This window comes from Salvia miltiorrhiza, chromosome 4, assembly GCF_028751815.1.
Source record: "Salvia miltiorrhiza cultivar Shanhuang (shh) chromosome 4, IMPLAD_Smil_shh, whole genome shotgun sequence".
In the NCBI taxonomy this organism is placed as follows: domain Eukaryota; kingdom Viridiplantae; phylum Streptophyta; class Magnoliopsida; order Lamiales; family Lamiaceae; genus Salvia; species Salvia miltiorrhiza.
Genome location: NC_080390.1, coordinates 21,923,663 through 21,949,470, shown reverse-complemented (window position 1 = coordinate 21,949,470; position 25,808 = coordinate 21,923,663). Strand labels below are relative to the sequence as shown.

The 25,808-nt window shown below is 41.3% G+C and overlaps 1 pseudogene; it reads left to right on the top strand.

The window, feature by feature from the left end:
* The first annotated feature begins 1,706 nt into the window (after nt 1-1,706).
* LOC131019399 (WAT1-related protein At1g68170-like) lies at nt 1,707-7,177 on the top strand (annotated as a pseudogene).
* The last annotated feature ends 18,631 nt before the right edge of the window (nt 7,178-25,808 follow it).

The window sequence follows — 25,808 nt, the reverse complement described above, 5'->3', positions numbered from 1 at the left end:
TTCACACTTTTTAAGTTTGAATACTGCACCTTCATTGAAAATCCCTTTCTTAGCAAGGTGGTTCATTCCACTCTCACTAACATGCCCCAGCCTTCCATGCCATAACTAGTTGTTACTTTGAGTGGCCACAACAGATTCTCCTATAACTGTTTCTCCATCCAATTGATAAAGACCATTCTTCTGGTACCTTTAAGCAGCACTGTGGAACCTTTCATGACAAAAACTGATCCAGCTTGTGATTTGAAATCAAAACTCTTTTTCTCCAGGATTCCATAGATATAAGATTCTTTTTTTTATTATTTTTTTTATTTTTTTGTATCTCTGGGATGTATTTGACATCAGTCAAAGTTCTTGTTGAGTTATCATGCATTCTTATTTCGATACTCCCAATTCCTTTTACAGAACAAGTATGGTCATTTCCCAAAACTACAGTCCCCATATTCTCTTCTCCAAATAAAGAATGGTTTGCAGATTTCTTCTTCAGCGGGTCGCCAAGATTTTGCTGAATTAACAGAGCTCTCATCTTCATTTTCCAAAGAGATAAATCATTTTTTTCATTAAATTTCTCCACCTTAAATCTAGTCGAAGACATCATCGTGAATCCGGTTCCCACAAACGACGCCAATTGTTAGAGCAATTCGGTTTGAGGCACGACAGAGAACAAACAAGAAACAAAAGGGAAGAAGACAATTTACGTGGTTCGGCCCAAGAATGGCCTACGTCCACAGAGGGTTAAGAGTATCTTATTACTGATGTCGGAGGCTTCGCCGGAGTTACAATATTACAAGCTCGGAATCTCAAGAAACGAAACTCAAAATTACAAACATCAACTCTCACGATTCACTCTACAATATCTCTCAGTGTACAATGAATTACCTAACTGGAAGAAGAAGAAACACAACCATAACTAACTCATAAAAGCGTGCAACAAAACGACACTGTTAAGCATAAAACGTGTAGCGACTTTGTTATAACAATTTTTAGGAATATTTGCATAATAGACCCTCAAGTTTCTCTAGCTAACAAAACACCCCCACGTGCAAGCTTTGCACTCATCTTCTCCACATTGTTCAACAAGTATTCTTCATCTCCACGTTCTCAATCGTGGAACTTGATCTCCACAACATCTTACTTGAATGTGCATAACTTTCATGCTTCTGCCACGACATATTTTTTGTGACTACTCCACAACTTTTTCAATCACTTTGATCTCTTCCTTCAAAATAGGAACAACCTTCTCTAAAAAAATAATAAAATAAGGAACAACCTACACAATACTCAAACAGACCAAACCAAAAATATATATGAAAATATTTATAAAGAAACAACAAAAAATAAGAGGTTGAATTCAACTCTAACCTACATTAAATGAGACATCAAATTTGGTACACTGAATTTCAAGCTCCAAACGCTCACCCCATATGTAAATTATATTATTATAATAAATTTTACTTTTATAAAAATTAGATATAATAATAAAACATAATAACACATAAATTTTTTTGAAACAATGATTCCAATTTCATTGACAACTAAAATTACATTTCTCAACTACTTACAAATACTAATTGACTTTCCCTCAATATTCAACCACAATCTCCAAGAGACTAGCTCCCACCGGCACCCACCCAATCCCCCCGTTTCTCTCTAGCTACAAATACAAATCTACCTATGTAGTTATATATATATATATATCTCTCTATTTATATACACATACAAATATTTTGAAGATTTCATGGTGTGATTAAAAACCCTGACTCAATTTATTGTTTGTTTATTTAAGAGATTATGAGATTAAAATTGTGAAGATGGGGAAATGCAGTAATTTGCATGAATCGAAGCCAGCTCTGGTAATGGTGTTGGTGGAAACCGTGTATAGCGTGGTGAACATTTGCTACAAACTGGCTGCAAACGATGGCATGAATCTCTCGGTTTTGGTGGGCTACAGATTTTTGTTTGGTGCTGCTTTTATTCTTCCTGTTGCATTTTTTGCCGAAAGGTTGTTTGTTTTTGTTTTTCAAATTAATTCATCGTTTTCGCTACTTCTTCTCATACAACATGCATCACTAGCTAATTGCAATTTCATGATGGAATAATTAATTCAAGCTTCAGATTCATTACTTCCATTATTATTATTATTATTATTTTCTGAGAATTGATTTCTTGATCACGACTACAAGTTAAAACTCATTTATTTTAATTTTAATTTTTTTGCTGTTTTAAGTTTAACATTTTGGTATTTTCAATTTTATTTAGTTAATATAAAATATTTAGGATTGAATATATATTTTTATTGTTGGGGCGCATAGTTATTTCTAGTTCTCTTTTCTCGCTTCAGTTGTTAGTTTCTTAGAGTAATAATCATTTGTTAGCTAGTCTCGATCAATCCATTGTTGGGATTTTATAATATTTTAAGTTTTTAGCTTTAGTTATGACTTTTTAGTTAAAAATTTAATGATGATGATGATGATGATGATGATGATGATGATGATGATTATTATTATTATTATTATTATTATTATTATTATTATTATTATTATTATTATTAGGAATATAATTATTTTTATTTTAGTCGATAGTGATTAACTATAGGATCAACTATGTCATTACTTAAAAAGTTAGGATATCCTAAGTTTTAGTTCTTGGTTTTTTTTTTCTTAACTAACAAGTATAAGTGTGGTTGCTTGTATCGTTATCTGAATTTCCAATTATTAATAGTTTTTTGTTTTAACTTGTAGTTAATATAACTAGCAATTAGGGTTGATTGTATATCATCATTAGGACTTACAATTAATTCTAGTGATTCTCTTTTTCAGTTAGGAGAGATTGCTGAGCAGACTAATTAAAGCGTCAAATTTGTCCTTTTTAGAAACATGATGTCTATAAATCCATGAGTAGAAATTGATTTCGGCCAACTGAAACTTAGAACATACTTAGCAGAATGATTTATAATTTCATTCTTTTTTTTGCTTGGTAATTTTTTTGTTAGGAGTCATCGTTCCTACTCGTATGAGAATAGCCATTCATTCCACTTACCATGTTATTAATCATTTCATTCCCAAGATTTGTCAGAGTCTTAATTTCTTATGGTTCGAATTCCCTTATCCTTCTGATTTGATCCACATTTCTTTATTTTTATTTGAAATATCCTAATTTCTACCAAACTAATTAAACTTAGAAATTCAGTCACTTGCCAGATTTTAGTGCCAACTAATTCGTTAATTGAGTCGATCATAATATTATTGGGACTTTGGTCATATTAGATTAGCTACTAGTAATTAGTCATTAGGCAGGATTATATACTTAGCTGCTGATGTAATTATCAATAATTTTTGTTCTTTAGTATTATAATGTATAGTTTTCAAATTCTTGTTAGAGTTCATACTACGTTTTTTAAAAAAAAAAATTAGTCCATATTTATTAATTAGAAATGATGAATCGCTATAAGAATTTATATTTTTTTAGAAAATATTAGTACTTTTTTGTTAAATAATACTATGCGTCAAGTAACTAAGCGGGATTAAAAAAAAACTTAGCCTAAGGATTCAGATAAAAAACGAGTTGTTATTTAACTGGTGAGTTGGCAAACGGTCATGCTTCTAAATCTTTGCTTTGGTATCTCATATTTCAGGAAAAAAAGGCCAAAATTTACCCGGAAGATAGCCTTATACGGATTTCTTTGTGGTTTATTCGGGTATCTCTCTCTTACATTACCATACGGCAAAATTCATTTGAAAAAGAAAAAATTGTTTAGGAATTTGTAAAGTGAAAATGTGAGTTAAAAAGCAGTGGAAGTTAGAGACATAAATTAATTAATTAAAGTGTGACTGAATTTTGTTTTCAGGGGATCTCTGGGGCAAAACCTCTACTTAAAGGCCCTAGTTCTAACTTCTGCTACGTTCGCCTCTGCCATGACCAATCTTATTCCGGCCATCACATTCGTGGTAGCCATCTGTTTGAGGTAATTAGCCATGCAAATCAATCTAATTAAACTTAGTAAAAAGGCATGCATATATGTATGATACTGATATAAATGTTTCAAGATTAGAAAGGCTTGCATGGAATAGGCGCAGCAGGCAAAGCAAAAGTTTTGGGAACCATGCTAGGAATAGGTGGAGCAATGGTACTAACATTCTACAAAGGAGTGGAGCTGCAACCTTGGAACACAAACATAAACCTTCTGGAAACTACTACAACTCATCATCATCAATCTGGCTTGCCGCACACTCAACACGGCGGCCTTAGATATGTTTTCGGAGCGGCTATGTCACTCGCTAGCTGTTTCTGTTACTCTCTCTGGTTGATTGTTCAGGTATGCTTGTTTCCATTTGCAGATTATGATTAGTATGCATCAAAGAATGAGTTAATAACCACACATAAAAAAACATAATCAAAATTGTTATTTTTTGGCTTAAATTATTAATTTGTGCTTAATTCATGAAGTTTTGTGATTTTGAATTGTAGTCAAAATAAGGCCAGTTCACGTCTAAGAAGCTTTTTGGTTGTGAATTGTAGGTAATAGAATCAATTCACGACAAAGAAGCATTTTGATCGTGAATTATAGGTAAAATAGAATAAATTCACAACTAATTAGATGCTTTGTGGTTGAGAATTAATGAGAAATATAGTCAATTCACGTCTAACGATGAGCTTCATGATTGTAAAGTGTAAGGTAAAATAGATTCAATACGACTAAGAAGCATTTTGATCGTGAATTGTAGGCAAAATAGAGTCTGGGCCTGTTCACAGTTATGATTATGAAGCATTTTGATTGTAAATTGTAGGTTGAATTGGGTCATTCACACTCTTTGTGGTTTAGAATTATAGGCAACATAGGGTTAATTTCCCGCTAATGAGCTTCATGATTATGAATTATATATAATAGAGTTAATCATGGTTTGTTCTCAACTTTTATCATTTTCCAAAAGATGTCTCTAACTTTCAGCGATTTTAGAAAATATCCCGCTATACAAAATTGACAACGGAATGATGAACACTTCATCAGATTCCTAGGTTAAACAATGTCGTTTTAATGTGAGAGGTGGAAAAAAAAAAGTTCCACATATAAGAATCCAATAAGTAGACTCATCATTTAGTCGACAGATTTTGTATAACATAATATTTTTCAATTAAAGTTGAAAGTTCCGAGTTTTTTAATAGAAAATAAAAGTTGGAGGCGTTTTTTTTTTAAAAACCGAAACATGGAGATGCAAAACATAATAATGATGATGATGATGATGATGATGATGATTGATGATAATAAAAATAATAAGATTAACTATTTTTTTTTTTTACCTTTGTGGATATTTTATTAGTTTGGTCAATGAAAAATTATACATGTGACAGGCTAAGGCGGTGGAGGAGTATCCGTGCCCTTACTCCATTACTGCCATGATGGCCGTGGTGGCATCCATTCAAGCTATCGCGTTCGCATTGTGCGTGGAGAGGGACTGGACCCAGTGGAATATGGGATGGGATATTAGGCTCTTCACAGTAGCTATCTCTGTAAGTTTGATCTTGATACGATTTTATAGCTTTGAGAGTGATTATTTTTCATAATTGAAAAAACATATAACTATGTTTTTCTTTTCTTTAATCTCATCCTTCTAATAAAATATGAATCAATAGAATTATAAAAACTATAGGATAAACTCAAAATTTCAATTTATCTTAATAAGAATGAATTAACATATACTATTTTCATCTATTTATATTATTTTTAAAATTGCGATAGGGAATTCTTGGTTCCGGCATGATGTTTACCTTGGTGGCGTGGTGCGTGCGGGCGAGAGGGCCATTGTTTGTGTCAATATTTCAACCTCTGATGCTTGTGATGGTGGCTTTGGGGGGCTCTCTCTTCTTGGAGGAAAAACTGCATCTCGGAATGTATGTCTTCATTTTTATGTTGGTCGCGTTTTTGTGTTGATTAGCACAAGATAAAATTCACTAGTAGTTGAACTGAAAGAGCATATTGCATTTCAAAACTAGTGGGCAAGTTTGCAATCGCCTTTACTTTATGCCAAAGGTTGCTTCTAACTTTATGTAGTAAAACAAAGTGGCGAATGATGTGCAAAATGTGTAGAAGTAGTTTAGAATAAATAATCTGGTATTTTGAAAAGGGTTAATCATAGTTGGTATTTTTGACTATACCCTTTTTCTAGAAAATGTCCTCCAACTTATGTTTTCACTTCAAAAACGCTCATTTTTGAAAAAAAATTGATTTTATTTTCTTTTAGTAAAGAGGTTTTTTGTGGGATATAAATTATACTTAACAAATGCATTTCACATCTTGATAAAGATTGTTGATCTATTGTTGATTATTTATTTACTCTCTTTTTTTGTACGGTAGGGTTATTGGAGCTATTTTGATCGTAGGTGGACTGTATATTGTATTGTGGGGAAAAGGCAAGGAAATTAAAACATCTGAGTTGTTAACGCAAAATGTGGAGAATGAAGCTCGAATAGACATTCCGCCGTCACCAGTAGTGCAGAGTGGCATTAACGATAGAGTGGTTGAGGAGGAGATGGAAGCGCCTGATGGTCGTAGGATGGAGGCTGAGGAACAGATAAACTTGTCGTTGTCCAACCAAAACAACACTATCCATAGAAGTTGCACTAGGGTGGAGTCACAAAATGCAAGTAGCCATAGTTGTAGTAGCACTAGGGTAGAGACGCAGGGGCGAATAGACTTGTCGTTACCATCAGAAATGCAAAACAACATTATACATCATAATAATAGTAGTAGTAGTGGAGGTGGCAGTGGTGGAGGAGAAAATGAAGGAACACTACAAGAAACTGATAAAGGTGCAAGGGTAGTTGAAGGCCCAACTATAAACAGAGAAGCCTTAGATGCAGGCTCCTCCACCACGACTATAGACAGAAAAGGCTCAGATGAAGGCTCAGATGAAGGTTCAAATGTAGGCTCAGTTGGAGGAAGAGCGTCTATAGGCGCAACTATAAACAGAGACGCCTTAGATGCATGCTCCTCCACTCCGAGTATAGACAGAATAGGCTTAGATGAATTCTCAGATGAATGCTCAGACGCAGGTTCAGTTGGATGTGGAGCGTCTATAGGCACAACACCACTGCGACCATCATGTTCGTGATCATTATGTGTTATTATTCAATATTGTATGACTTTAGAAATCTAGACAACCGAATATTAATATATTGGGTTAATCACACATATTTTGTATCCTAACTTTCAATGTTTTAAAAAAAAAAATTCAACTTTTATTTTCAATTTAAAAATTCCCCAATTTTCATAGTTTCTAAAAAATGTTCTACTATACAAAATCCAGTGATGGAACGATGAGTCATTTCACCAGATTTTAAGTGGAACAATGTCTTTTTATTGGGTGAAGTTGAGAAATAAAATTCACCTAAGAATCTGATAAGGTGACTGTTGGTCCCCAACGAGTGCGTACTAGTGTATATGGGGGGCGATACACAATTACAACATTTTTGTTTGCTTTTTAAAGTATTGTGTTTTGAATAGAGTCAATTGATTTTGTGCAATCAGTTTAACCAAAGTTAAACTGACTGATATCCAGATAAATATGTTCTAATTGTTAGTTCAATTAGCGATCTTACTGACTGCTCGTAAACTGGTAAGTTGGTCTGATAACTAACTTATACGGAATGTTATGGTTAAATTACTCGCTTTACAAAAACTTTCTTAGTCAACTTTTCAGCTTAATCAATAGTCGGTTTAAGATCAGAATGCTGAAAATAGTTTTCTATGTTGTGTTGGATTTGTATATTGAAAAAGTAAGAACTTTTATGCTTGTATACAAAGATTCCTAAGTTCACTATCTTATCTCCTATCCGAATTATCCATAATTACATATGTATGTCCAATTATTTCTATATAAGTAGATTATATGGTGTGTTGTAGATCACAGAAGACCATATAATTGAAATAACTTTATGAGATATAAAAAATTGATCACAACCGAGACGACTCTAGGACGAGTTATCGGTTTAAGTTGCAGTATAGATGAAAGTATTTTATCTTGGCTACTTGTCTATATTGGTGCGTGTAACCGTATTGATAGGATCACAATCAAATGTACTCCCTCCGTCCCACTTCAATTGACACTTTTACTTTGGGCACGAAGATTAAGAATAAAGGGTTGAGTGTGTAAAGTGGGTGGGGGCCATTTGTTTAATGTGTGTAGAGAAGGTAGGGACCACATGCTATTTTTGGAAAGTGCCAATTGAAGTGGGACAAATAAAAAAGGCAAGTGTGCCAATTGAAGTGGGACGGAGGGAGTATTATTCTATTCGACCTAAGTAAAGAATCAGGATCTTGGTGACTTAACAAGACCTAAGCCTTAATAAGATTTAAGGTGTATCTATAAATTTATGTATAACTTTGATTTACTATGGGTGAGTGTTGGGAACTTAATGAAATATCCTAGCCTTAGTTTTGATGATACCAAAATCCTTAAGTTTTCTTTGTAATAGACTAGAACTTTTTGAACTCAAGTGTTGGAGTTCTTTTTTTAGTTTAGCTAGTGTTCTGAAGACCGAAGACTGAAGACCGGAGGAATGAAGAATGAAGAACGAAGGACTGAAGACTGAAGACTGAAGACTGAAGAACTCGACTGATGCTCGCGATTAAAGCAGTAGTCAAAATACTGATATTTGACTAGAACGAGTTTCTCAACTTAAGAATCAGTCATGACTGATTCATCTAATGCTGGCTACGTGGAATCAGCGGACTGATACTAAAGTCAAGTATTAGTTGGCATTCTTCCTCGGACTGAAACTCCAACATTAAAAGGAAGCCATGCCTTCAAAGTACAGCCGCATTAAATGCAGAGATACAGAGGATCGTCCTTTCTCTACAGAGCATTCCTTTTTGGTGATTACCTTTTCAGAGGCGCCTTACCTCCTGTACCTGAGTAGCCGTTTCTCACCAAACAAGGAACCTCGAAGATTGAAGCCTCAGCAAAATTCGAATTACTCTCCAACGGATGAATTCTTGAAGACTATCTCCGCCAACGGATCTATTCAAGGTCTCTCCTATAAATAGAGCTCGAGGATCACTTCAATCTTCATCGATTCAAATACACAAGCTGAAATGCTGCCGAAATCGCCACTCAGCAAATCAAAGCCTTCCAAAGTTTGAATCGAAGAAGAGAATCCCAAAGCCAAAATCAGTCCATCTCTTCACCTCAAACAGTTGAGACTGAATCCCTTGAGGCTCCAACTGAATCTTGTCCCAGGCCTTCAACTACCCCCACTCAAATTCCATCCATTATTTCTTCTGTTACTACCACAAACGTGCCTCGCCACCCACGCTCTACACCCAAAAAGACCTCTTCCAAATCTGTCTCAAAGTCAACATCCAAACTTACTTCCAAACACACCTCCAAGTCTCAGCCCGAACCTAAAACCAAGGGAAAAGAAGTACAATCATCCTCCCCTGTGCCAGTTCGTTTTGGCACTACAGAACAACAGAAGGCTGTTGCAGCCTTGAGAGCAGAAGCCAAGTGGGATGCTACTCAACACCTAAATCTATTGCTCCCCAGCTTTGATACCTCCCTCGAAGTCTATAAAAACCTTCGTAGACTTCTCGCTTTCACCTTCCTAAAAAATGTACCTCGTTCTCAGATGAATGAACTCATTCTTGTTAAAAACGATAACTCCTTTGTTTTTAAAGAAGCCAATTTGTACAGCATCTTCGACTTTCCTAAATTGTGGAATGTCATCTATGGTTTTGATAAGTTTGCCTTAGACTATCTTAAGTCACAAGGCTTCACAAGAGGTCCCTTGACCACTCACACAGATGCAGGGACTTCCACATCCAAAGTTGTCAAAGAGCCCACTGATGCTGCTCTTCAAGAAACTTATGTTTCTGCTGATCATGTTCAACAATCTCCAAGTTCTGTAGCCATTCCTCAAGAAACTCCTGCCTCAGAACCTGCTTTTCAAGAAACCCCAGTTTCTACAACACAAGATCAACCGATGACTGAACCCATCAGTTGTTCAACTGAAGCAGAGCCTACTAAAACCCCTGTATCTACTGGTTTTGTAGCCCCAGATCAGCAAGCTTCACCGATAACTAAACCCATCCATTATCCTACTGATGAAGAACAACAACTGATGAACTTTGACCAGACTGGAGTCTCTACTGATTCTCCTGTGGTGGAAAACATAACAATTGATGTTCCGTCTACTACTGAAGGATATGTCGAGGACGCAACTGATAAACTTATGCAGTCATCCACACCATAAGAATCATCTGCTGATCCTGCTCAAGAAGAGGAAGTCAACCAAATTTATAGACTTCCCTACTTTCCACTCAACTTTACAGATGATGTACAGGTCATTCCTGCTGGTCAAACATCCACAGAATCCTCCAAGGATGCATCTGCTGATATGGCTTCTAATCCTTCTTCCAAGAAGCTAACTGATGCTTCTTCTGGACGCACTGTCCAAACAACTGAAGCTGCTCCTTTCACTTCATCTCAAAGAGTTTCGTCATCCAAGAATAAATCCAGGGCACCACACATTCCTCCAGAGCTGCCTGTTGAGCACATTGAAATCACACGAAAGCCTTATCTGATTTATGACACTGATGACGAGACATATAGTCGGATCACTGTCTGGAAAGCAAATGAACCAAAAAAAGTTGTCTTCGAGATTCCTAAAGGAACTGAAGATCCAATTCAGATGCTGTTGGATGTAATCTCAGACCAACAAACTGAGATCGAGCAACTCAAGCATGAGAAAGAGCGCCAAGATATCTACGGCACCAAGTTCTTTAAAAAGCTGCTTGAAGTGGAGTCCACCCTGAATGCTGACATGGCAGAATAGGATGTTCGAATAGGTGTTCTACTTCACAGGCTTCGCAGAATCCAACAATAACACTTCTCACATGTTGCCGAACTTATACACATCAAGGTCACTGTCCCCAAACTCCAAAAGGACCTGACTGTAGGAACCATATTTTGACATATGATTCACGTGCCCATGACCAATTTCGGATACCAATCGAATCATACAAAAACCATTCGTGCCTATTACAAGTGAACAAGACTTACTTGCAAATCCGACGATGAGAGACTCTAGTGTTGATCTTCCAACTTGTTCTCACGGCAAGACTTGACGTAGGGTGGCTACGATCTTCAAGTCCTTTCCACCTTCTAGGAATTACGTCTCCCACTGCTCTCACAGAACTCTCTCTTTTTCTGCTCATACATTAATGCTCAAGTGATTAGGTTTAGGGCTTTCTTATTATTTATACTAGGTATTAGCCATACCTAAATAATAAGCCCATAATATAAACATAATTAAACTAAATAGAGCCCAAGAGAGAATTAATGAGAAGGGACGCTCCCTTATGGAATTACGCATTTATTGGGCCAAGCGGGGATCTACTAACTTGAATAAAGTTTGGCCTCCCAGTGCTCGATTTTCTTATTCAGCCCAGAATCAGAATAAAATCGATACACAAGTATTAATTTATTCCACTAAAAAATTAATACTGAATTACCTCTTTATTCTTTAGGTGAGTCGGGGCTAGCATTAGACTTAATTAATCCTCGTGTTTAAGATATCTAATATCCATTAATTAATTAATTCCTCTGACAATCGATTAATTAATTAATCAGTCGTTTAATTATAAACGACATCTCGAGTGCTACCACTTAAACTTATTATCGTATCGGAACTAATTCCATCTGCAGGGTTTAATACGATAAACTTATTAAGTTCCTCGAGAGGATATTATCATCCTATTATTAGCAGGACACGGATCCTTATTGCAATATAATCGCATGTCAAATAATAATTGCTATCACTCAAAGTATCGAGTATATTGAGCTTCAAAAGCGAAGAAGCAGAGCAGACCGAGAGAGAGAGAGAGAGAAGAGAACATAGGGTGTTTAAATCTTTATTATTTTCTTTCCCTTGCTTACACGAAGGGAGATTATTATGTTTTACTGGCAGTTAGAACACCCTAATGAGAACGAATCAATGTAGTTAATTACTTGACTTCATGGGACGGAACCTAGTTGGGTTAATTGTTTAAAAAATGAATATGAGCCATGCATAATTACATTACGCATCCTCATTTATTTGAGAATTTCCTCGGACTAAGACCTTACGTTATTTCTTTTTCGAATCAAGGTTAAACGCAAGAGTTTAAGGCTTAGTCGTGAGTCTCCACTACCAGGTGGGCTTTCTTACGTATAAACTAAAACCATATTATAGAATTGTTACGACTTTATGCTTATGAATTTGAATGATATTGTCAATGCCTAAATGCTTTATGTTTTGTTATTAATTGCCTATCTGATGTTAATCGAATTCGGATACTGGATGGGACCGCAAATCCCTTCGGAATTAGTGTACACCTTTGTGATCGTGAGTTATCTAGCGGATTGGCCGATCATAGTGTCCGCAGAGGGAGGCCTCCCTCTCGGCACGAGTTACTGATATGGTGATTAATGATATTAAAATGCCTGCGTGGGTTATTGATGAAAGAAATGATATTATTTTTGGTAAATACGAGTCTTTAAAGGAAAACCCTCGTATCTTACTACTGTTGTAAGGCTTGACAATAAAATACTATGCATGTATGTATATTTCGGCAAGTGTCCACTAAGTACTCCCGTACTTAGCCCTGCATGTATTTCTAAATGTGCAGGTTGAGCTGTGATCGGGGATGTAGTGTGCAAGCGGAGCTTTTGTCAATCTAGGACGAGAACCTCAGAGTGGAGTATATGTCTTCATACAAATACTCGATTGGTTGTTTTTCCGCTGCGAACACTGATATTTGCTAAGATATTATGTCATTCGTCAAACAATATGTATTATTTAACAATGTACTCGAACTCCTTAAGTACCATTTTTTGGATAATATTATGTACGGTCCCCTTGTGGCCTTCGTTAATATCTAGTTATTTCGATTGTTTCCCTTATACAAAGTCGAGTCATCAAGAAGCTAAGCATGCCCCTTTCTAATCCCGCTCCTAAATTCCCTCCCCTAGTCGCGGTTTCCCCGAATTTGCTATCCTTAGCAAGTGCGGTCGTGATAGAATGGTATCAGAGCGTTTCTTCTGCTCTGAATACTAATCATTCCTTCTAAGTTGAGCCTAGATTAAGTAAGTCAATATACTTTTGAACGAGTTGACCAAAAGCTTGGCACTACATCTCGTCACGCTCAACGGAGGTTATGGTAAGTGCTTCCAAGTTTTATTAAGTTAATTTCTTGAAATGCATGAAGCATGAATAAGTATGATTATTGTATGAATCACAAGAACTTAGAACTATTAAGTTATATACATACTCACTCTCACGATGGAACATAGGAGAGTACATCATCATCGCATGACAAGCCGTAAGATCGGTAGACTTTAACACTAGAACTTTATGATTGTCGAATTCTTAATCTGTGATTAAGTATTAAGGACCTCTATGACATGTGCTTGAAAACTAGATTTAGATGATGTTGTGATGTCTAGATTTTACAAGTTATGATTTTCGAACCGATTCTTGATTGCCAAGTATAGACGTTTGGAACCTTATCGCTTTTAGATAATTGTCGCGTGTTACTTTTGAAGATAGAACTTCTTTTGTTAGATGGCGAGGACTGTCTTTACTCGACGACGACCATTTCCCCCGTGGGCTAGTCCAAAGGAGGTCGAGCGGTCCTACCGCACTTATGCCCCATGTCACGGGGATAACCTCGGACAGTTCCTCGCGGGTTTTCACAGACACTGGGTCGAGGCGAGTGCACACGGAGTGTCAGGGTATGACGGCATCCTAAGGTTGATCTTGCTGTTACCTTCTGAGTGGCAGGGATGGGCTAGGCAGATCTCTGCCCACTACATCTTTCGCCGGGAGCATTACCACGACCTCGTGGGAGACTTCCCTAGTATCATTGCGGAGCTTCAGGCCTGTTTCACCTTGTGGGGCAGCGCCCCTCTAGGGCCCTACATCCTCCCAGGAGACTACGTACAGGTAGGGACGCCTTTACCCACTGAGGCACCCGCTGCTGCACCCGAGCCCCCGATAGCCTTGCCAAAAGACCCTCCACCACGTGCCTCAGTTCTAGGGCACCGTGGTAGGCACGATGACGAGGCAGGCCCTTCTCGTCCACGGGCTCGTAGGGATTTTCCGTCGCCTCCCGACTCAGCTCTCCGGGCAACTACTCCTCCACCACCACCGATACCCACGGAAGACGCAGAGCTTGCGGCGGCCATGGCAGACATCGACAGGGTCATGGCCAACATGAGGGAGTTCCTAGATAGGGGTAAAGCCCCTATGCAGGAGGGTGATGATACGGCACCGTATGGCGCGATGAGGAGGATTACTCGCCCCGAGCCGTTGCCACCTCCAGCCCCGACTGAGCCTCGTGCCACGGCCAGAATCCGCACCAAGGACGATCCGATCCGTGAGATTGCGGACGACATCTTCCGCACAACCCAGATCATGTTGAAGACGGGTGAAGGTCAGGGAGAGACCCTGTCGCCCAGCGAGGAGGAGGAGGAGGATCCCGAGGGGGATCCGGAGGAGGACCCCCTGGCATCACCGAGGAGCAGCCGTACCGCGACTCAGGGTTCGCAGATCTGATAGTTTTAGCTTATGGGTGTATTCCGGAAACGATGATTCGTTCTGATGTTTTTGTAACCCTATGACTTTTTATTTGTTGTCATTAGCTAGCCTTAGTACGGAAACGTTGATCTCTAGGACGTTCCGTGACTGAGTACCTTTTGTGATTGCTTAGCTAGTAAACCGGTACATCATATGGAGTACTTGGATAGACTTTTTCTTCGAGTTGAGGTGATGATGTAAAAGTCCTCGTAGAGGCATTTTTCCATGAAATATATGACCCTAGCATGGGCTTTTTGCGACAATCTCGCGTATGTTTTATGTTTCTCTACGGGTTTTACTCTTCACAAGTCAGTTAAGGATGTAGTATCTATGAATAATGTGACTCGTGTATGCAACGGTTCCTGTTAATATCTTTGTTTTTGGAAGTTATGATAAGTCATTTTGGACCAGCAGTTCTTTATTAATTGCCTTAGAGACTCCCGTATAGAATGTGTTAAAATAGGTGTTTTGTAATTTGCAGAATGCCGCCTAAACGAGGTCGCCCCGCTAGGAGAAACGTTAACAACGATGGAAATCGCGATGAAATACCAGAAGGACCGCGAAACGACATGGAACCTACCCCACCCCCTCCACCCCCTGCTAGAAGAACTGAAGAACTTTTTCTTCGACAGAATCCACCCACGTTCACTGGGACAGGCGACCCAGCCGAGGCCGAAGCTTGGATACGCGCTTTGGAGCGTATTTTCACCTTTCTACACTGCACAGAAGAGGAGCGACTCTCGTGCGTGTCTTTCCAACTAGCCGGATCGGCTGACTTTTGGTGGGAAGCCCGCCGAAAGACTCTGACTCCCGAGCAATGGGCAGCCTATACTTGGGAAGACTTTAAGACTGGGTTATACGATAAGTATATCCCCAAAAGCTACAGGAAGAAGAAGGAGGCTGAGTTCTATAGCCTGAAACAGGAAAAGAAGACAGTGACAGAATATGACAGAGAGTTCTGCGATCTATCACGTTATGCTCCACAGCAGGTGGATACTGATGAGAAAATGGCGGAGAAATTTTGTGCCGGTCTGAGGCACGAGATTCGGATGACTCTAGCTAGTCATGGTGGACTCTCATACACTGAGTCTTTGAACAGGGCACTGGAGATCGAAGCTGCGATGCCAGTGGAAAAGTTGGCTCCGTCACAGACCTCAGCGCCAGTCAACCCACCTGCACGCCCTCAGAACTTTAAAGGGAAGCGCAACTGGAACGACCAGGGAGGGAGTGAAAACCAGACTAACAAGAGGCCATGGCAAGGAAGTGCGCCGTTTGGACAATATCAGCAACAAGGACAAGGGAAGCAACAAGGCCCTGCCCCGGCCGGGGGCAACCAAAGATAAAATGAAGTTCCCCTTTGTCCAAAATGAAACAAACCACATTGTGGTGTCTGTAGGGCTGGAACTGACAGTTGCTACACGTGTGGCCAGAAGGGCCACTACTCCTCTCAGTGCCCCAACAAACAGCAGGGCGCGGCAATTAGGGCCACTTGTGCCCAGCCCCTGCGAGCAGTTCAAGGGCAACACCAGCCCCGCCAACAACAACCACACCAGCAGCAACACCAACACCAGCACCAACAGCGCCAACAGCAACAGAAGTAGCCGCAACAACTGCCGCAGCAGGCAAGAGCCTTTGCTATCACCCAAAACCAGCCCGAGAAAAACCAGGGAAACCTGGCAGGTATGGGCAAGCTTAAGGGTTTTTCCATTATGATTCTGTTCGATACTGGTGCCTCGCATTCTTTTATTTCTGCCCCTTGCGTAGATACCTTAGAAATCAAATCAGAACGAGCTAAGTGTGCCTTAAGAATCACTACACCCCCAGGAGGAAGATCTACTACCACTCATGTTTGCTCGAACGTAGAATTTGAAATGGGAGAACTTAAGATGGTAGCGAATAATCTTAATATTCTGCTCATGTGGGACGTAGATATGATCTTAGGAATGGACTGGTTAGCTGAGAATTACGCCACCATCCTTTGTAATGAACGAAAGATTTCTCTTCGACCACCTGGAAAAGAACCAACAGAACTTCACGGCATCGGTATGAAGAAAAGAGTACCGTGATATCCGCATTGCAAGCCAGAAAAGAGATGATGAAAGAAGGAAGCACAACTTATCTCGTCTACCTAAACGGGGAAGCTAGTGATGACAAAAGGGTGGAAGATGTGGCAATAGTCCGAGACTTTCCAGAAGTTTTTCCTGAAATATTGCCAGGACTACCTCCAGACATGCAACTAGATTTCACCATTGATCTAGAACCTGGATCTGCCCCAGTATCAAAGGCACCGTACAAGATGGCCCCAAAGGAATTACAAGAATTGAAGGTGCAACTACAAGAACTCTTGGACTTGGGTTTCATCAGGCCCAGTGTCTCGCCTTGGGGAGCGCCTGTACTCTTTGTCAAAAAGAAAGATGGAACCATGAGGATGTGCATTGATTATAGAGAGTTGAACAAACTGACGCTTAAAAACAAATACCCTCTCCCAAGGATAGATGATTTGTTTGATCAACTCAAGGGAGCCAGTGTATTCTCAAAAATAGATTTAAGGTCTGGGTACCACCAGCTGAATATCAGACCGGAGGATATACCCAAGACTGCTTTCCGCACAAGATATGGTCACTATGAATTCGTTGTCATGCCATTTGGTCTAACCACTGCACGGGCAGTATTCATGGACCTCATGAATCGAGTTTTCCATCCATACTTAGACAAATTTGTCTTAGTATTTATAGATGATATCCTCATCTATTCTAAGAATGACCAAGAGCATGAAAAGCATTTGAGAATCATCCTGGAGACATTAAAGACGGAGAAGTTCTTCGCCAAATTCAGGAAGTGCGAATTTTGGCTGAAAGAAGTAATGTTCCTAGGACACATCGTGTCAGCAGATGGAATCAAGGTAGACCCCGCCAAGGTGCAAGCAGTGCGCGAGTGGAAATCACCAACCACACCTACTGAAATCCGGAGTTTCTTAGGTTTGGCGGGATACTACCGGAGATTCATCGAAGGATTCTCTAAGATAGCAAGGCCAATGATGCAATTACTTCGCAAAGGAATCAAGTATAAATGGACCGAAGAGTGTGAAGCCAGCTTCCAAGAGCTAAAGAGGAAATCGACAACTGCACCAGTGCTAGTAGTTCCAGCAGCCGATAAAGAATACGTGATCTTCAGAGACGCGTCCAAAAATGGGCTAGGTTGTGTGTTGATGCAGGAAGGGAAGGTCATCGCCTACGCCTCGCGACAACTAAGGCCACATGAGTTGAACTACCCCACCCATGATCTAGAACTGGCAGCAATTGTGCATGCTCTGAAAATTTGGAGGCACCATCTATACGGAGTTAGATGTGAAATCTTCACTGATCACAAAAGCCTTAAGTACTTTTTCGAGCAGAAAGACCTGAACATGAGACAGAGGAGATGGCTCGAGCTCGTGAAGGATTACGATTGCGGTATCAATTACCACCCGGGAAAAGCTAATGTAGTAGTTGATGCTTTAAGTCGTAAAACTCAATCCGAGTTAGGACTTCTTCTCACTCAAGAGGACACACTTGTAAGGGATTTTGACAGATTGAAGATATAAGTGGTTCAGCCACCGGCAACAACAAGAGCAATTATTGCAACTCTGGTAGCCGCCCCAGACCTCAGAGAAAGGATCATCACTGCCCAGAGAGCGGACGAGGGTTTGGAAAAAGTTCGTCTCAAGATCCGAACAGGCACGCCCGGAGGCTACCAAGAGGCAACGGATAACGCCGTTCTTTTTGAAAAAAGACTGTGTGTTCCCCACAACGAGGAACTCAGAAACGAGATCATGAGTGAAGCTCATGACACGCCCTATACCGCTCATCCCGGGAGTACCAAAATGTACCAAGATCTGAAAAAGAAGTTTTGGTGGGACGGGATGAAACGAGATATAGCCTCGTTTGTAGAGCGCTGCCTTGCATGCCAGCAAGTGAAAGCTTTACATCAACGACCATATGGGAAATTGCAGCCTTTGAAAATCCCATAATGGAAGTGGGAGCACATAGCGATGGATTTCGTGACGGGTTTACCCAAGATAAATAGGGGCAACATAGCTATTTGGGTAATAGTAGACCGCCTCGCGAAGTGCGCTCATTTTATACCGATTCCAATTACCCATGGATCGGAGAAGCTAGCCCAACTGTACATCCGTGAGATTGTACGGCTTCACGGAATACCAATATCCATTACTTCAGATAGAGATTCAAAATTTACTTCTAGATTTTGGATCAGCTTGCAGAAAGAGTTGGAAACGAGATTAAACTTTAGCACCGCATTCCATCCTCAAACTGATGGACAATCGGAAAGGACAATTCAGACCCTTGAAGATATGTTGAGGACAGTGGTGCTAGACCGAGGAGAAAGTTGGGAATCCGTACTGCCGTTGATCGAATTCGCCTACAACAACAGTTACCAGGCGGCCATTGACATGGCACCTTACGAGGCGCTGTATGGAAGGAAGTGTAGATCACCACTTTACTGGGATGAAGTTGGTAAAAGAAAAATCATTGGGCCAGATGCAGTAGGCGAGATGATCGAGACCATCCGCCAGATTAGGGCAAGAATTAAAGAGGCCCAGGACAGACAGAAGTCTTATGCTGATACCCGACGAACCGAACTACAATTTCAGATTAGAGACAAGGTTTTCCTTAAAGTATCACCCTCGAAGGGGATCGTTAGATTCGGTGTTAAGGGTAAGTTGAGACCCCGTTTCGTAGGACCTTACGAGATCCTTGAAAGAATAGGTCCCGTAGCATATAGGTTAGCACTGCCACCTAGCTTTGGAAACGTCCACAATGTGTTCCACGTGTCACAGCTGAGATGGTACGTGTTTGACCCCAAACACGTGATTCACCAAGAGAAAATGATTCTTAACCCAGACTTGACGTACGAGGAAAGACCTGAAGCCATTTTGGACCGAAAGGTGCAAGAGTTGAGGAATAAATCGATCGCGTCAGTCAAAATACTATGGAGACACCATGGACCTGAAGAAGCAACGTGGGAACTTGAGGACCAGATGAAAGAAAAATACCCAGAACTTTTCACATAGATATGCAAATTTCGGGACAAAATTTTTGTTAAGAGGGGTAGTATGTAACAACCCGCTCTTTTATTTTTTTTAATTCCAGTATTGCGTGTTTAGTTGTCTATCTGTTAGTAAATGAAGCACTTTATGATTGCAACTATGTTTCTGAATTACGTAATTTGGAGACAGAGTCACTACACTAGCAGTATGCATTTCTATTTATCTTCGCGTGTTTAAGACCGCGACGAGAATCTTTGAGTCGATGAATAATTATTATTCAAAGTTATAACCAACTTAGCAAAGTTGTGTTATTTATCAAGATGGAGTTTATTTCACATTGTTGCTTAAGTCGTGAATTACTTCCGACTTTGAAGCTAATTAAATCTACGGATTAAGAATGCCAACGCCATAATAAAGGAAAAGGGGAGAAAAGAAAAGGTGAAAAAGGTGCTGCAGCAACAGCTCTTCCCTATGGCTGGGCAGCCGAAAGGCCTCCCATCAAGCTGCAGCAACAGCTCTTCCCATTGGCTGGGCAGCCGAAAGGCCTCCCATCACCTCACCTGCTGCACCCCATCCCACGCCATGCAGTACTACAACCAATGCCCTCCCTTCGGCACTCAAGTGCACACCAACCGAGCTCCTAGTATAAATTCACTCTTCAACCCTTGAGCCACCCCCTTTCTCCTTTCAACACTTAGAATTTTCAGCAGCAACGGCAAGAAGTTTCATCTCTCTCGACGCCTTGCACGAAGGGGAGTAGAGCGAGATTCTTGCTGCCGACTTGAACAAGGTAAAAACTCGGCTTAATTTTCCACCATTCCCCATGTTTCTTTCCACCTGTTTCGACCTAAGAACAACAGCCATTTTATTTTTAGTTTGCACCTCGACGCTCGAAAAAGCGAGAGAGAAAGCATCATCCTTACCCCGACCAAAGCACGCGATATATATCAAGGTAACCTTCGACCTCTGTTGCTACTCCAATCGGCATGAATCACACTCGCAGAAATCATGTTTTATGGGCTGTAAACGAATGAACAAAAAGCATGTTAAGTCACATTTTTGTGGAACCTACAACTTGAACCTTGATGAACGACGAGAACTTTAGCTTTAAACGTAGACGAACGTGAATAATCACAACATGCTCACATAGGTAGAGATTAAGGTCTGTATACGAGTGAGAATCGAGGCGAGATAAGGATGGAGAATTCTGGTTTTGGAAACTGGAGTCCTCGTCGCTCTTCCCAGAGCAGAGGAATGGCCAAAGGAATGGCCAGAGGAATGGCCAGAGCAGAGGAATGGCCAGAGGAATGACCAGAGCAGAGCGGAGAAAATGTCAGACCAGAGGAATCGCCTCGCCAGAGGAATCACCAGAGGAATCGCCTCGCCAGAGGAATCACCTCGCCAGAGGAATCACCTCGCCAGATGAATCACTTCGCCAGAGGAATCGCCTCGCCAGAGGAATCGCCTTGCCAGAGGAATCACTTTGCCAGAGAAATCACTTTCACCAGAGGAATCGTTCCTCGCCAGAGGAATCACTTCGCCACAGAGCTAACTCAGCCAGAGCTGACTTAGAGGCCAGAGCTGACCTCCAGAGTAGAAAGCGAAGAAGCAGAGCAGACCGAGAGAGAGAGAGAGAGAAGAGAACATAGGGTGTTTAAATCTTTATTATTTTATTTCCCTTGCTTACACGAAGGGAGATTATTATGTTTTACTGGCAGTTAGAACACCCTAATGAGAACGAATCAATGTAGTTAATTACTTGACTTCATGGGACGGAACCTTGTTGGGTTAATTGTTTAAAAAAGGAATATGCGCCATGCATAATTACATTACGCATCCTCATTTATTTGAGAATTTCCTCGGACTAAGACCTTACGTTATTTCTTTTCCGAATCAAGGTTAAACGCAAGAGTTTAAGGCTTAGTCGTGAGTCTCCACTACCAGGTGGGCTTTCTTACGTATAAACTAAAACCATATTATAGAATTGTTACGACTTTATGCTTATGAATTTGAATGATATTGTCAATGCCTAAATACTTTATGTTTTGTTATTAATTGCCTATCTGATGTTAATCGAATTCGGATTCTGGATGGGACCGCAAATCCCTTCGGAATTAGTGTACACCTTTGTGATCGTGAGTCATCTAGCGGGTTGGCCGATCATAGTGTCCGCAGAGGGAGGCCTCCCTCTCGGCACGAGTTACTGATATGGTGATTAATGATATTAAAATGCCTGCGCGGGTTATTGATGAAAGAAATGATATTATTTTTGGTAAATACGAGTCTTTAAAGAAAAACCCTCGTATCTTACTACTGTTGTAAGGCTTGACAATAAAATACTATGCATGTATGTATATTTCGGCAAGTGTCCACTAAGTACTCCCGTACTTAGCCCTGCATGTATTTCTAAATGTGCAGGTTGAGCTGTGATCGGGGATGTAGTGTGCAAGCGGAGCTTTTGTCAATCTAGGACGAGAACCTCAGAGTGGAGTATATGTCTTCATACAAATACTCGATTGGTTGTTTTTCCGCTGCGAACACTGATATTTGCTAAGATATTATGTCATTCGTCAAACAATATGTACTATTTAACAATGTACTCGAACTCCTTAAGTACCCTTTTTGGATAATATTATGTACGGTCCCCTTGTGGCCTTCGTTAATATCTAGTTATTTCGATTGTTTCCCTTATACAAAGTCGAGTCATCAAGAAGCTAAGCATGCCCCTTTCTAATCCCGCTCCTAAATTCCCTCCCCTAGTCGCAGTTTCCCCGAATTTGCTATCCTTAGCAAGTGCGGTCGTGATAGAATGGTATCAGAGCGTTTCTTCTGCTCTGAATACTAATCATTCCTTCTAAGTTGAGCCTAGATTAAGTAAGTCAATATAATTTTGAACGAGTTGACCAAAAGCTTGGCACTACATCTCGTCACGCTCAACGGAGGTTATGGTAAGTGCTTCCAAGTTTTATTAAGTTAATTTCTTGAAATGCATGAAGCATGAATAAGTATGATTATTGTATGAATCCCAAGAACTTAGAACTATTAAGTTATATACATACTCACTCTCACGATGGAACATAGGAGAGTACATCATCATCGCATGACAAGTCGTAAGATCGGTAGACTTTAACACTAGAACTTTATGATTGTCGAATTCTTAATCTGTGATTAAGTATTAAGGACCTCTATGACATGTGCTTGAAAACTAGATTTAGATGATGTTGTGATGTCTAGATTTTACAAGTTATGATTTTCGAACCGATTCTTGATTGCCAAGTATAGACGTTTGGAACCTTATCGCTTTTAGATAATTGTCGCGTGTTACTTTTGAAGATAGAACTTCTTTTGTTAGATGGCGAGGACTGTCTTTACTCGACGACGACCATTTCCCCCGTGGGCTAGTCCAAAGGAGGTCGAGCGGTCCTACCGCACTTATGCCCCATGTCACGGGGATAACGTCGGACAGTTCCTCGTGGGTTTTCACAGATACTAGGTCGAGGCGAGTGCACACGGAGTGTCAGGGTATGACGGCATCCTAAGGTTGATCTTGCTGTTACCTTCTGAGTGGCAGGGATGGGCTAGGCAGATCTCTGCCCACTACATCTTTCGCCGGGAGGATTACCACGACCTCGTGGGAGACTTCCCTAGTTTCATTGCGGAGCTTCAGGCCTGTTTCACCTTGTGGGGCAGCGCCCCTCTAGGGCCCTACATCCTCCCAGGAGACTACGTACAGGTAGGGACGCCTTTACCCACTGAGGCACCCGCTGCTGCACCCGAGCCCCCGATAGCCTTGCCACAAGACCCTCCACCACGTGCCTCTGTTCTAGGGCACCGTGGTAGGCACGATGACGAGGCAGGCCCTTCTCGTCCACGGGCTCGCAGGGATTTTCCGTCCCCTCTTGACTCAGCTCTCCGGGCAACTACTCCTCCACCACCACCGATACCCACGGAAGACGCAGAGCTTGCGGTGGCCATGGCAGACATCGACAGGGTCATGGCCAACATGAGGGAGTTCCTAGATAGGGGTAAAGCCCCTATGCAGGAGGGTGATGATACGGCACCGTATGGCGCGATGAGGAGGATTACTCGCCCCGAGCCGTTGCCACCTCCAGCCCCGACTGAGCCTCGTGCCACGGCCAGAATCCGCACCAAGGACGATCCGATCCGTGAGATTGCGGACGACATCTTCCGCACAACCCAGATCATGTTGAAGACGGGTGAAGGTCAGGGAGAGACCCTGTCGCCCAGCGAGGAGGAGGAGGAGGATCCCGAGGGGGATCCGGAGGAGGACCCCCTGGCATCACCGAGGAGCAGCCGTACCGCGACTCAGGGTTCGCAGATCTGATAGTTTTAGCTTATGGGTGTATTCCGGAAACGATGATTCGTTCTGATGTTTTTGTAACCCTATGACTTTTTATTTGTTGTCATTAGCTAGCCTTAGTACGGAAACGTTGATCTCTAGGACGTTCCGTGACTGAGTACCTTTTGTGATTGCTTAGCTAGTAAACCGGTACATCATATGGAGTACTTGGATAGACTTTTTCTTCGAGTTGAGGTGATGATGTAAAAGTCCTCGTAGAGGCATTTTTCCATGAAATATATGACCCTAGCATGGGCTTTTTGCGACAATCTCGCGTATGTTTTATGTTTCTCTACGGGTTTTACTCTTCACAAGTCAGTTAAGGATGTAGTATCTATGAATAATGTGACTCGTGTATGCAACGGTTCCTGTTAATATCTTTGTTTTTGGAAGTTATGATAAGTCATTTTGGACCAGCAGTTCTTTATTAATTGCCTTAGAGACTCCCGTATAGAATGTGTTAAAATAGGTGTTTTGTAATTTGCAGAATGCCGCCTAAACGAGGTCGCCCCGCTAGGAGAAACGTTAACAACGATGGAAATCGCGATGAAATACCAGAAGGACCGCGAAACGACATGGAACCTACCCCACCCCCTCCACCCCCTGCTAGAAGAACTGAAGAACTTTTTCTTCGACAGAATCCACCCACGTTCACTGGGACAGGCGACCCAGCCGAGGCCGAAGCTTGGATACGCACTTTGGAGCGTATTTTCACCTTTCTACACTGCACAGAAGAGGAGCGACTCTCGTGCGTGTCTTTCTAACTAGCCGGATCGGCTGACTTTTGGTGGGAAGCCCGCCGAAAGACTCTGACTCCCGAGCAATGGGCAGCCTATACTTGGGAAGACTTTAAGACTGGGTTATACGATAAGTATATCCCCAAAAGCTACAGGAAGAAGAAGGAGGCTGAGTTCTATAGCCTAAAACAGGAAAAGAAGACAGTGACAGAATATGACAGAGAGTTCTGCGATCTATCACGTTATGCTCCACAGCAGGTGGATACTGATGAGAAAATGGCGGAGAAATTTTGTGCCGGTCTGAGGCACGAGATTCGGATGACTCTAGCTAGTCATGGTGGACTCTCATACACTGAGTCTTTGAGCAGGGCACTGGAGATCGAAGCTGCGATGCCAGTGGAAAGGTTGGCTCCGTCACAGACCTCAGCGCCAGTCAACCCACCTGCACGCCCTCAGAACTTTAAAGGGAAGCGCAACTGGAACGACCAGGGAGGGAGTGAAAACCAGACTAACAAGAGGCCATGGCAAGGAAGTGCGCCGTTTGGACAATATCAGCAACAAGGACAAGGGAAGCAACAAGGCCCTGCCCTGGCCGGGGGCAACCAAAGACAAAATGAAGTTCCCCTTTGTCCAAAATGAAACAAACCACATCGTGGTGTCTGTAGGGCTGGAACTGACAGTTGCTACACGTGTGGCCAAAAGGGCCACTACTCCTCTCAGTGCCCCAACAAACAGCAGGGCGCGGCAATTAGGGCCACTTGTGCCCAGCCCCTGCGAGCAGTTCAAGGGCAACACCAGCCCCGCCAACAACAGCCACACCAGCAGCAACACCAACACCAGCACCAACAGCGCCAACAGCAACAGAAACAGCCGCAACAACTGCCGCAGCAGGCAAGAGCCTTTGCTATCACCCAAAACCAGCCCGAGAAAAACCAGGGAAACCTGGCAGGTATGGGCAAGCTTAAGGGTTTTTCCATTATGATTCTGTTCGATACTGGTGCCTCGCATTCTTTTATTTCTGCCCCTTGCGTAGATACCTTAGAAATCAAATCAG